The sequence below is a fragment of the Zingiber officinale genome, chromosome 8A, assembly GCF_018446385.1.
Source record: "Zingiber officinale cultivar Zhangliang chromosome 8A, Zo_v1.1, whole genome shotgun sequence".
Taxonomy (NCBI): Eukaryota; Viridiplantae; Streptophyta; class Magnoliopsida; order Zingiberales; family Zingiberaceae; genus Zingiber; species Zingiber officinale.
In genome coordinates, this window is record NC_056000.1 from 15,635,369 (window position 1) to 15,648,325 (window position 12,957).

The window sequence follows — 12,957 nt, forward strand, 5'->3', positions numbered from 1 at the left end:
TTACTTACATTTTCTCCGAGATTCGAAAGTCCAGTAATGATTTCTTTTATTCTAGAGTGCAGATGCGCGACTATCTCATCTTCCCCAAGTCGCAAGCTGGTGAGCAGATTGCGAAGCAGATCTCGTTTAGCGAGCTTGGCTTCGGATGTCCCTTCGTGCAGCTCGAGGAACTTCTTCTAAAGTTCCTTTGCCGAGTCATAGTTCCAGATCCTGTTGACTTCTTGAGGCGGAAGAACACTTAGCAGATGGTATTCTGTTTTGTCATTCGCCACGAAGTCGGTCTGCTCCTTTTTCGTCCAATTATTTTTCTCCTTACCTCAGGTGTTGTAAAGCCAAATTCCATTGTAAGCATTAATTCAAAATCGGTGGTAAAGAATACATGCATCAGCTTTTTCCAAGTGGCAAAATCCCCTTTGAATTTTGGTGGGTGGATGCTTGGTCCGGCCATCTCATTGCTTCATTCGGCGGTTAGTCCTCTTGAAGTGCCTTGGCTCTAATACCACTTGTAGGACCGTTGCGGCCGGCTAGAAGGGGGGCTTGAATAGCCCTGTAAAAATAAAACACAACCCTTTTCGACTTTTCAAACTAACACTTGCATATAAAATAGAAAAGTAATAAATCGAAACAGAAAAAGACGAGGCACCAGATGTTTACTTGGTTACAACCGGGGAGGTTGTTAATCCAAGGAAATTGATCGCACTACTATCACCTTCAGGCAGAGAAGCCTCTTTTACAGCAATGTAGGCACATAAAGAAAGAAGCTAATCTAAACAGTGGAAGCGCACAGGCGTTGTTACAATTTCTGAACTGATTGAAAAGCTTCTGGACTAAGGCTATATTTATAGCCTTGGTCGGGGCGCCCGGAGAGTTCCGGGCGCCCTGGGGGGGGGGATAAATTTTATCCCCCAACGTTCAGATCGAGTCAAAGCTCGATCTGGTCAAACTTCACGGTCCGGGTGCCCGGAAGGGTTCCGGGCACCCCGGACTGTTCCGAGCGCCCCAAACCCTAAAGTCAACCAGTGTTGACTTTTTCATCCGGGGACCACTAATCCGATTCAGTTCGCCTCGGTCCGAGTCTTCTACTCTGGATCCGCTCGCTTGGGTGATCTCTGCCATCCGGAAAAGGGCTAACCCGAACCCAACTTCCGGTCTTCTCGAGCGGGCTTCCCTCCGGCTTCTCGTTCATTGGAATCGCCGCGTGTTTCCTTCTCATCCGTCGGCATACTCATACGTAGTCTTCGTCCCTCGGATGCACCACGTGTCGTCCTTCTCACTAGTTGCGTCTCTTGCTCCTCGATCAGTTTTCCGCTCTAGCTTTCGTCCCTCGGAACCCCCGCACGCTTCCTTCTCGTCTGTCGGTGTACTCTTCCGCAGCGCCTCGTCCCTCGGACGCACCTCGTGCCGCCCTTCTCGCTAGCTGCGTCTTCCACTCGACTACCTGTGCTCCTAAGCTCCTACACACTTAGACACAAGGTTAGAAACACACAGGACCTAACTTAACTTGTTGATCATACCAAAACAACCTTGGGGTTCCAACAAAACCTACTGGCGGAGTTATCGTCAGAACACTAAGACACCGAAAAACTCAGAAGACGGGGAAAGACATACGTCGGAAGAGAGCAAGTGGCGATGGGAAAAGAAGCTTACTGGAAAGTGGTCGCCGGAGGAGCAGGAAGAAGGAATTGTTAGGACGTATACTAAAAGCCTAACTTTTGGTATAAACATTTATCTAGAAATAAGAATCACATTGGTCAAATGTCTACATTTATGATAAATGTAATTATTCAATTAATTTATATTGTAGATAACATGGTGTGTGGTGTCACACACAGAAGATCATGTTATCGGTCCTTATAAATTATAAACAGTAGCTCACGACCAAGATGGAAAGGAACAAACCATTGGAAGGTCGTAGTGTAATTAGGTATTAGTTTATCTTAACTATATAATTACACTAGTACACTTAGAGTGTATTGAGTAGGACCATTTGAGGTCGTTTCTTTTATACTGACTTTTTAAAGGAACAAAGACCTCAGTTATTATGGAAGTGTGTGCTCTTAATCCTAATATAATAACAAGCATATATATTTGATATTTATTTCTTTAATTTATCAATGGGTGAGATTTAGTTCGATAAATCAATAAGCCCGATAAGTTGGGAAATGATATCACTTATAGTGTGTGTTGTTAATTATAGAAGGAAACTGTGTCCTAGTAATCTAGGTTGAGAATGTCCTCAAGAGGAGCTCATAAGGATTGTCATGTTAAACCCTGCAGGTGGACTTAGTCCGACATGACGATGAAGTTGAGTGGTACTACTCTTGGAGCTAGATATTAATTAAGTGAGTTGTCAGTAACTTACTTAATTAATGGACATTTGTTATCTTAAACACAGGGAGACTAACACACTCATAATAAGGAGCCCAAAATGTAATTTGGGATTGGTGCGGTAGTTCAATAATAGTTCTCTAGTGGAATGAATTATTATTGATAAAATAAAGTTGTGTGTTCAGGGCGAACACGGGATGCTTAATTTTATCGGGAGACCAAAACTAATTTCTCCTCTCGGTCCCTATCGTAGCCTCTTAATTATAGAGTACTATACCCACCTATACCCACCTTCTTACCCATCCCATAGGGGCCGGCCAAGCTAGCTTGGAGACCAAGCTAGGGTCGGCCAAAGTTTAGTTAATGGGTGCTTCAAGGTGGCCGGCCCTAGCTTGGGTTCAAGCTTAGTGTGGCCGGCCCAAATTAAAATAAAAGGATTTTTATTTTTTAAATTTTTCTTATGTGGATAACATGATTTAAAAGAGAGTTTAAAAATTTAAATCTTTCCTTTTATAAGATTCTACAAAAGATTAAGAGAAGAGCTAAATCTCTTTCCTTATTTGTAGATTAAAAGGTTGATTTTAATTTTGGTAAAAACACTACAACAAAAACCCTCATAGACATCGGTTTCCCACCGGTGTCTATTACATTTTCGACCGATGTCTATGAAGCCGATGTAAAAGGTCTGCCACTTTAGACATCGGGTTAAAACCGATGTAGTATCACTTAACGACACCGGTGTTCGAATCGGTTATTAACCGGTGTAGTATCACTTAACGACATCGTTTCATCAACGGTGTAAAACCGATGTAATATTATATGTTAATAACACCAGTTTTGGCAGCGGTATACGACCGATGTAATATTAGTTAATAACATCGATTTTGCAGCGGTGGAAAACCGATGTAATATCATTATTTTTTAACAGCACAAATTTGATTTCCGAAACCGACAGTAACAAAAAAAAATACACAAATATTATTCATTCAACAGTATTCATAAAATACACAAATATTCACAAATTACATAAATAATCTTCTTACAACAGTATCCATAAAATACACAAACATTCTTTTTACATCAAAAGCTAATAGATATCAGAATCAAGGTAGAACATTCTTTTAACAACACATCAAGGTAGAACCGCACTTCAAATGTAATCTAGCATGCATTCAACCCACTCGAACCGCACTTCATCAATTTCAACTCTGGAGTACTTGAGAATTGTAAACTGTAAAAACACATAAATAATATATTAGTAAATCAAGACAAAAAATCATAGTTGAAAAAGCAATAAGAGCACCATGTAACAAGATGAGTAATTGGAATGCTTAAAAAGAGAAACGTTCATCAATTATCTCAACCACAAATAAATAGAAAGAAGAATCATAGATGTAAGATACTGATATAGTCCAACACCGGCACAAATTCAAAGAAGAAATTACCTATCTTTGTAAGCTGAATCCAAATTTGCATGGGCTTCAGGCATAGTTGGTCTGATATTCACAGCACGTATATAATCCTGAACTGCTTCAGCAACTCTACCAATCTCCTTAAATGTGTTCCCTCTATTGACAAGACCATCAGCAGCAGTCTGCGAAGAACTAGCAGAAAGTAGCAATTCTCATGATTGAATATCCACACAGGAAGCAAAGGTTGAACTAGCAGTGTAGCTGTTGTAGGTGCTGCCTAGTATCTACCAAATTAACAAAATTAGCCGAAGTATCTTGCCAATATAAACAGACAAAAATCTCATGATTGAATAAGGAAGAAATAAAAGCGAGAAGTGATTTTTACAAAAATTCCACATAGTAAACTAGAATTCATATCCCTAAGAAAAGTTTGATCCAATAAAATATTTTAAATTGTATTTGTCAAAGCCAATGTAGATGCTTCCCCACTAAAATGAGAGGTAGTTGCACTAAATGGTCAACGACCATCCATCACTGATGATCCTTCTCACTTCAATCTCATAGCAGTCTAGATGGCATTCTAACTGTATCCTGTTAAAACATTAACGTGTTGTAGCCAACTGTTTGACAAAAAACAAAGCATGATTGCGAGGGCGTGATGGCAATGAACATGTTGTTAGTACATGATTGCAATGAAAAAGGCAGATATAGTACTCTACCTGTTGCTTGTATATAATAGCCAAGTTGTTGAAGGGCGCAGATATCCCTGTTGTAACTGCTAAAGTTGCCTTATAGAATGATGCAGGAACACTCATCATGTTGTTGCATGAAGAGAAGTTTTATTAAGGAACAAAAATAAACTATCCGCACAGTTGTCATCAAACATTTCTAAAGCTTACCAATCCATGTATATGCTGCCAAGGCTTGACAATGCTTGTGGATGGTTAGGTTGTAAAGCAAAGCATGACTTGTGAAAAATTATTAAAATGAAGTTATTCAACAAGGAAAAAAAACTTAAGAGAATAAAAATATCCAAATTAAAAAGTCACCCTATAATGTCCAGCGTCTTTGAGAGCATGTCCAGTGTCTTTGAGAGCATTCCCCTTTTAATGTGCAAGAAAGTCGATCATTAACTAACCTAGCTCACCATTAAGAAGGATACCACATTTTGACATATTAGACCATTATCAACTTACCAGTTATTGTAAGCTTCAATAAAGGTAGAATCACAATTGATAGCTTGCTTGTAATGCAAAATTGTCATGTCAAGTTGACTTTGTTCATAATAGATGCCATCAAGGTTTTCTGCGTCTAGATATCCCCAATGCATAGTTGACATAATAAACTCTCTTCAGAGCATAGTTTGCAGCAAAGTTATCCACAAAATCAAAAAGAGATTAACAGTCTAGTGAAAAAATAGGAGTTATTGAATCACGTAGCATATTCCAGTGAAAGTATTCTGCAACAGTAATGTTATGAAGAACCTGAAATAAATAGAAAATGATTAAGAGTTCACACAAACAAGAATTGCACATAGTAAATAAACTTCTCTTCTTTTGTATGCAAGTCAACAACAAATCATCATGTACTTCAAAAATAAGTAAGATATTAGTTAAAATAGAAATAATTAGAGGAAAAAATAGACATGTTTCATATAGCAGCCAATTAATACATTTTGACAGGGAGAAACAACATCAAACCCTTAGTTGCAACTATTAAGGAGACCTAAAGACAAATAGTGTAAAAGCCTTCACACAAAAAGTAGAAGTGTGGATACCAAATATGCAATTTCTTCATTCATATCAAACCCAGCAAAGAATCATTGGATCACTGTCATCTTTGGGAAGCAATCTGTTAAAGTAAAATAAATCGCTCAATTATGGACAATGAGTTCCTGTATTTTATAAGCATGAACCAATCTCTGGTCTTGGTGTTATTTCAGCTTGGTGAACCTTCTGCAACAACAGTTCCAAGAAGCTCTGTGTGCACCCCTAATGGAGATAGGCCAGTATTTGCAGATTGTTAGTACAACTGCACATCGGAAGATATTTCAGGGGAAGATAAGAAGCAGCGTCTTAAGAAGGTATGACACATAATGTGTACAGATGAATTTAAATTGAACATATAAATTTAATCAACTTGTATATTTGATGATAGCAGATAATAATGTGTACAGATGATCCATTATTCTGAGAGCGAAAAACGTTATAAACTTCATCCTCTTATCTTACATGTGCCTCAATAACCAACACACTTCTTCTTGTTTCTGTTTCGGAGGTGGTTTATGAAATCTCATGCATTCAACAATTTAGGAATCAATCTCTCCTGAAGCATTAATTAATTACATTAATTGCAAATATTACTCTACAGAGATTACCATTGCACGGCCATTGCTTCCTTATTCTATACATGATGGTTTGCCTTTTTTCCTCAAAATTATCCAGGTCCGAAACCCATCTCTTCCAGGAGTAGCGCCATGCTCCTGCTAGATACAAGTTGGACTAACTTACAAATAAATGAAAAATATAGTATACAACAACTCTACTCAATAACATATATTGAGAGGCAAAACTCGAGGTCCTATTTGTCCAAAGATTGTTATAGCAACAATAAATGTTAAATGATGATGCTCAAGATTTATTACCACGGCCCCTGAATCTAGATCTTAGTATTATTGAGCTCATAAGTTTGCTATAAGCTTGCAATACAATTACCAAAACCTAAGCTCCCTTCAAGACATAAGAACAATAGAGAATGCCAATAGATTGAAGAGTAATTAGTATGAGCACGCAATGACTGAGACAACATACAGAAACTCATTATTAAATCAAGAGATTATGAGATATAATGGGCAAACAACCTTCTTATAAATGGAGGATAGCAACAAGGGTGACTTAGCTATGTGCCACTGTGATGATAACCTACATTGACAGTGACAAAGGAAGAAGAGGAGAGATAAGTGATCATGGGCTTCTTTCGATCAAGGTTTTGTAAACGATCGTGGCAAAAGGGCTACTATTCAAATGGGTGAACAGGAGGAGGGCGTGCTTGCTTAGCTCGCAAGAAAAGAGAAAAGAGATGGGCCTGCTTGTAAGGAGCATTCAGGAGTTCAGGGAAAATAAGGAGTGGGTTTTGATGCACAAAACTCTAATTTATCGTTGAACCAGTCAACAGGACCATTTAAGGATATCTAGATAATGTTGAACCTGTCAATTTAAGGATGACCCAAAGTGGAAGATTACAGCACCTTCCTCTGGGTAGATCCTACTTGTGGTATCTAGATAATGTTGATTCCAACCATGAGAGTTAAAATGATAATATGGAACTTAAGATCTTACAACCCAAACAGACCTAAGCAATATAGAGTTTAAGTAGGATCTGAATTAGGCTAGAATCTTGTGAACTTGTGATTCAATCCTATATTTCCTCATGGTTGCTACATAGGATCTCAATCCCAATAGCCTTGACCAGATGGAATAACTTTGCTTTCTACTACAAGTACATAACATTCTTCAAGTCATATCATTTAAGAAAAAGTTTCAATTGTATGAGATTATTTAGCAATAATCCAAAAAATCTCTATTTCTCAAACTTCAAAAACCTCTGTATGAGTTCCCTCTCGTTTCTGAAGATCTAAACTATGAAGATCTTTCTTCAACTATGAAGATATAAACTTAGTTATCTAGGAAAAGGAACTGAATCCAAAAATCTCAACTTTCAATGCATATGAAGATGCCAAAAATCTCAACTTTCAATGTCTCAATCACAACCGGAGCAACTTACTTCGCCGTCGGAGCCACCGAGCGATCTCTCCCAATGGAACCGCCGCAGTGAGCTGCCACCTTCCCTACATTCCCTTATTCTGAGGCCTGGCCCGAGGTCGATAACAAGCAGCTGCCTTTCACCAAGTCCACCTCAGACCTGCCCTCGCCGGCCGCAAGGCCCCACTCCCACTTCCCGGCATTATCGATGGCGTCGAAGAAACCCCTCTTGGCGCCGGAGGCGAAGCTCTTGGGGAGAAGATCTAGGGTTAGCCCGACCTTGTCGTCCCGGTGGTGCGACTCTGACCCAGGCTGCCCCAACCTGAGCTCCGTCGCCCTGAGGTTGAGAGCCCCTTCCTCGGCGCCTCCAACGGAAAACTCCCGCTCCGAGGAGCCTATGTAGTCTTGCTCCACACGCAGCGACATCTACCTCCCTAGCAAATCACAGATCGAACTGGTGGCGATCCGACGGCCGCTCAGGCGGTAGATCAGCAAAGACAAGGGAGACAGTAAAGAAAGGTGGAAAAGGAGTCATCTGGATTTACAAAGTTTCTTGAATCTTCTTACCATCATTACCATTTCCTCGTCGTCGAGAGAGGATTCCGATTCTGGTTCATCTCTCGAGGCTTTGAGGGCGACATTATTTTTAGGCTCTTTCATTCCTGCACATCTTGACTCATGCACTTCAAATGTTGAAAAGAATTCTTCTAATGAAATCTTTTCTAAATCTTTAGAAATATAAAATGCATCTACTAATGATGTCCAATTGGTATTTCTAGGAAAGGAATTTAAAGCGTACCTGAGCGAATTTCGATTACTTACCTTTTCTCCGAGATTCGAGAGTCCGGTGATAATTTCTTTTATTCTCGAGTGCAGATATGTGACTGACCCGTCTTCCCCAAGTCGCAGGCTGGTGAGCTGATTGCGAAGCAGATCTCTTTTGGCGAGCTTGGCTACAGACGTCCCTTCATGCAGCTCGAGGAACTTCTCCCAAAGTTCCTTTGCAGATTTGTATTTACCGATCATGTTGATTTCTTGAGGTGGAAGAACGCTTAGCAGATGGTACTCTGCTTTGCCGTTCGCCACGAAGTCAGCCTACTCCTTTTTTGTCCATTTATCTATTTCCTTGTCCTCTGGAGCTTCAAAGCCAAGTTTCATCGTTAAAAATAATTCAATATCTGTTGTAAGAAATACCTGCATCAGTTTTTTCCAAGTATCGAAGTCCCCTTCGTATTTCGGCGGGTGGATGATTGGTCCGGCCATCTCGTTGCTTCGTTCGGCGGTTAGTCCTCCTGAAGCGTCTCGGCTCTGATACCACTTGTAGGACCGTTGGGCCGGCTAGAAGAGGGGGTTGAATAGCCCTGTAAAAAAAAACAAAAGCAACCCTTCTCGAACTCTTAAACTAACACTTGTATAAAATTAGCTAAGCAGAAATACAAGAAAGAAACGAGGCACCGTGTTTGACTTGGTTACAATCGGGGAGTAGAGCTGTTAGACGGGTCAACCCATGGCGGGGCGGGTCGGCCCGTGGCGGGCCAACCATTTGGTGGGGTGGGGCGGGGCGGGCCGTCAACTTGGCGGGTTGGGAAATTTCCAACCCAACCCAATCCAAGGCGGGTCGCGGGTTTGGCGGGCCAACCCGCGGGCCTATCAAATTTTTTTAATTTTTTTAAAAAAAATAGTTCATATCTTCAATGTTTTACTTCGAAAATATTTTATCAATCAAATGTATTCATAAACAACTATTTTAAATATAAATGGACATAAACAAGTACTTATGTTGGGTCAAAAGTACTATTTTTATTTTTAAATTATAACAAATAAAGATAATAAACTGGCATAAAATTGTGCAACGAAGAGGAATAGTAATTAGGACTCTTGGATGTGCGTCGAGCAGTTTAGATCAGTGGCACCCTGGCTGTGCGTACGTAAACAAATCAAATAAGAAGGTCATCTACTTTTAAGGTCATCTAGTTTGGGTACACACCAAACTCTTCATTGTACATAATGTATGTTTCAGATTTATCCCATAAATGAATCAAATAAGAAGGTCATCTACTTTTAAGATTAATCGACTTTGTGTGCATATATATTTCTATAACTTTTGTCTATCACACTCAACTTCACAAGTATGAACTTTTCCTAATTAGTATTCCTCTCAACGAAGAAGATAATGAAATGCTACAATTTAACCCTTGGTACTCTCACAGTTGCAGCATTGACTACTTATATAAAATGCTTACATGTGTTTCTCAACCCGCGGGCCAACCCAAGCCCATCGCGGGCCGACCCACACGGGTCGCGGGCCTAGGCGGGTCGGCCCGCGGCGGACTTGGGTTGATAAAATTCCAACCCAACCCGCTTAAATTGTTTGGCGGGACGGACCAACCCGACGGGCCTAACCCAAATTGACGACTCTACTGGGGAGGTTGTTAATCCAAGGAAAGTGATCGCACTAAAAACTCCTTCGGGCGGAGAAGCCTCTTACACCGGTGAAAGCACAAAAACAAAAGCTAAACTAGAACAGTGAGCGCACAAGTGTTTGGAATGCTAATTACTGAGTTAAATCTAAGCTTCTGGACCAAGGCTATATTTATAGCCCTGGTCGGGGCGCCTGGAAGGGTTTCGGGTGCCCTGGGGGGGATAAATTTTATCCCCCAAGGTTCAGATCGAGTCAAAGCTCGATCTGGTCAAAAACTGACTTCCGGGCGCCCCGGGCTTGTCTGGGCGCCCCGGACTGGTCCGGGCGCCCCGGACAGTTCCGGGCGCCCCGGGTGTTGAGTCAACTCTAGTTGACTTTCGTCCGGGTCCTCTGCTCCGGATCCGCTTGATTGGGTGATCTCTACTATCCGGAATAGGGCTCACCCGAACCCAAGTTCGGGTCTTCTCAAGCGTGCTTCCCTCCGACTTCTCGTCCCTCGGAATTGCCGTGTGTTTCCTTCTCGTCCGTCAGCGTACTCATCCGCAGTCTTCGTCCCTCGGTCGTCGACCTTCTCGCTAGCTGCGTCTCTTGCTCCCTGAGCAATCTTCCGCTCCGGCTTTCGTCCCTCGGAACCACCGCGCACTTCCTTCTCGTCCGCCGGTGTACTCTTCCGCAGCGCCTCGTCCCTCGGACGCACAGCGTGTCGTCCTTCTCGCTAGCTGCGTCTTCCGCTCGACTACCTGTGTTCCTAAGCTCCTGCACACTTAGACACAAGGTTAGAAACAAACAGGACCTAACTTAATTTGTTAATCACACCAAAATAACCTTGGGGTTCCAACAACCATATTTGAACTCCTTGCAACATCAGAAATCCATAGAAACTGAAATGGATGCAATCGGAATTTTCTAAGTCCATAAGTAGGTTTTGACTGAAATTCACTGATGGATATAGGGAGCTCCGATTGCACCCATTTTAGTTCCTATGGATTCCTGATGTTGCAAGGAATTCAAATATGATATCCATTATTTATTTTAAATTTTAATAAATATTAATATATAAAATCAAAGAATCATAAAAAAAATCCACGTTGGGCCTGATATGATTCAATCAGGCCCAACATGGACATGATATGATATCATATTAGGCCCAACTTTCATCAACGCTGGAGAAGTTATATGTATAGGAGAACAATGAAGTCAGCCATGTAAATATGAAAGTTATCATCAGAACATGAAAATAGACAGCTTTCAAAAGCTTGTTTCTCCCTAAACCTAAAATGAAAGTCATTGTCATGCACACAGTGACATAGAGGTAGATCACAAGTGAGAGAATGACCAAGAATACCTGATTTCAAACTCCATAGCACCAGTGCCTATGAGAAGATAACATTCAAGTGATACACAAGATTTAGAATATATCATATTAAGAAACTAGACCTTCTGACAGCAGTATCATCGTTTTTTGCTAAATTGTCTATAATTTGCACTAGTCCTAAAAATTAGGTCAATGTAGCAGTCAATAGAACCATTAACAAAATAAATACCTATGATGATCAACCAATTCTGGGTGGGCCTATAAAACTTCTCCAGCGTTGATGAAAGTTGAGCATGATATGATATCATATCAGGCCCAACGCGGACTTTTTTTTTATGATTATTTAATTTTATATATTAATATATATTAAAAATTGAAATAAATAATAGACATCATATTTGAACTCCTTGCAACATCAGGAATCCATAGGAACTGAAATGGGTGCAATCGGAGCTTCCTAGGTTAATTAGTGGGTTTCGATCAAAACCTACTAATGGACCTAAAGAGCTCCAATAGTACTCATTTCAGTTTTTATGGATTTCTGATGTTGCAAGGAGTTCAAATATGATGTCCATTATTTATTTTGGTTTTTCATATATGTTAACATGCAAAATCAAAGAATCAGCAAAAAGATCCACCTTGGGCCTCATATGGACTTATATCAGGCCCAACGTGGGTTTTTTTGTCGATTCTTTGATTCTACATGTTAACATCTATGAAAACTCAAAATAAATAATGGACACCATATTTGAACTTCTTGCAATTTTAAAAATCTATAGAAACTGAAATGGGTGCAATCGGAATTCTCTAGGTCTATCAGTGGGTTTTGACTGAAACCCACTGATCGATCTAGAGAACTCCGATTACACTGATTTTAGTTAAGTGGATTTCTGAAATTGCAAAGAGTTCAAATATGCTATTCATTATTTATTTTTGCTTCTTCAAATATATTAAAATATTATTAAAAAATTGACTAATGTTATTAGTATGTTCTCCATGCCATAGAAAAAAAGAAAAGAGAGAAATATAATGGAGAAAAGAAAAACGGTAGAAAAAGTCAAATTGTCAAGAGTGTAAAATAGGAAATGCACTTAAAAAAGTACATTTTTTGGTAAATACCAAAGTACCGTACGTCTTTTGATAAATTTAGATCTCTACATGCGCTAATTGCCGAATTTTCTATAATTAAACGTTAATGAATTTTTATAATCAAACATTTAGAGTAAAATATAATCAAACATTAATAATATATCCTAACGAATTTTAACTACAACTCTATTATTATTTGGTCTTTTTATAGAAATTAAAGTCACAAATAAATATTTATTTTATTATCAGAAATTTCAAAAAAAATATTAATTAATGATATATTTATTTTTAATAATCAAATAAAATTGAAGTCATAAATAAATATTTAATTTATTAATAGTAATTTGAAAAGAAAGTATTAATTAATGATATATCTATTTTTAATAATTAAATATTTAAAGTTTCCTATAAAATTTTGGCTTTTCATACAAATTAAGTTTAGGCGAGAAATTTTTTAATATACAACTCTATTTAATGATATATCTATATTCTCCTTGTTTTTTTAATTTGGTGCCAAATTTAGCTTATCGCTAATATTTTTGTTTTATTATTGATATTATATATTTTCTTTAATATTTTAAATTTGCCCTACTTACTGAAACACGGCTCGAGCAATTAAGATCCGTATTA

General features: G+C 39.1%; 1 long non-coding RNA gene across 1 annotated transcript; it reads right to left on the bottom strand.

The window, feature by feature from the left end:
* Positions 1 to 4,651: 4,651 nt before the first annotated feature.
* On the bottom strand, positions 4,652 to 5,000 carry LOC122012392. Its single transcript, XR_006120210.1, has 3 exons — positions 4,937 to 5,000; positions 4,790 to 4,843; positions 4,652 to 4,707 (listed from the first exon to the last, which is right to left on the bottom strand). It is a non-coding gene; the product is annotated as an uncharacterized LOC122012392 (long non-coding RNA).
* Positions 5,001 to 12,957: the final 7,957 nt, after the last annotated feature.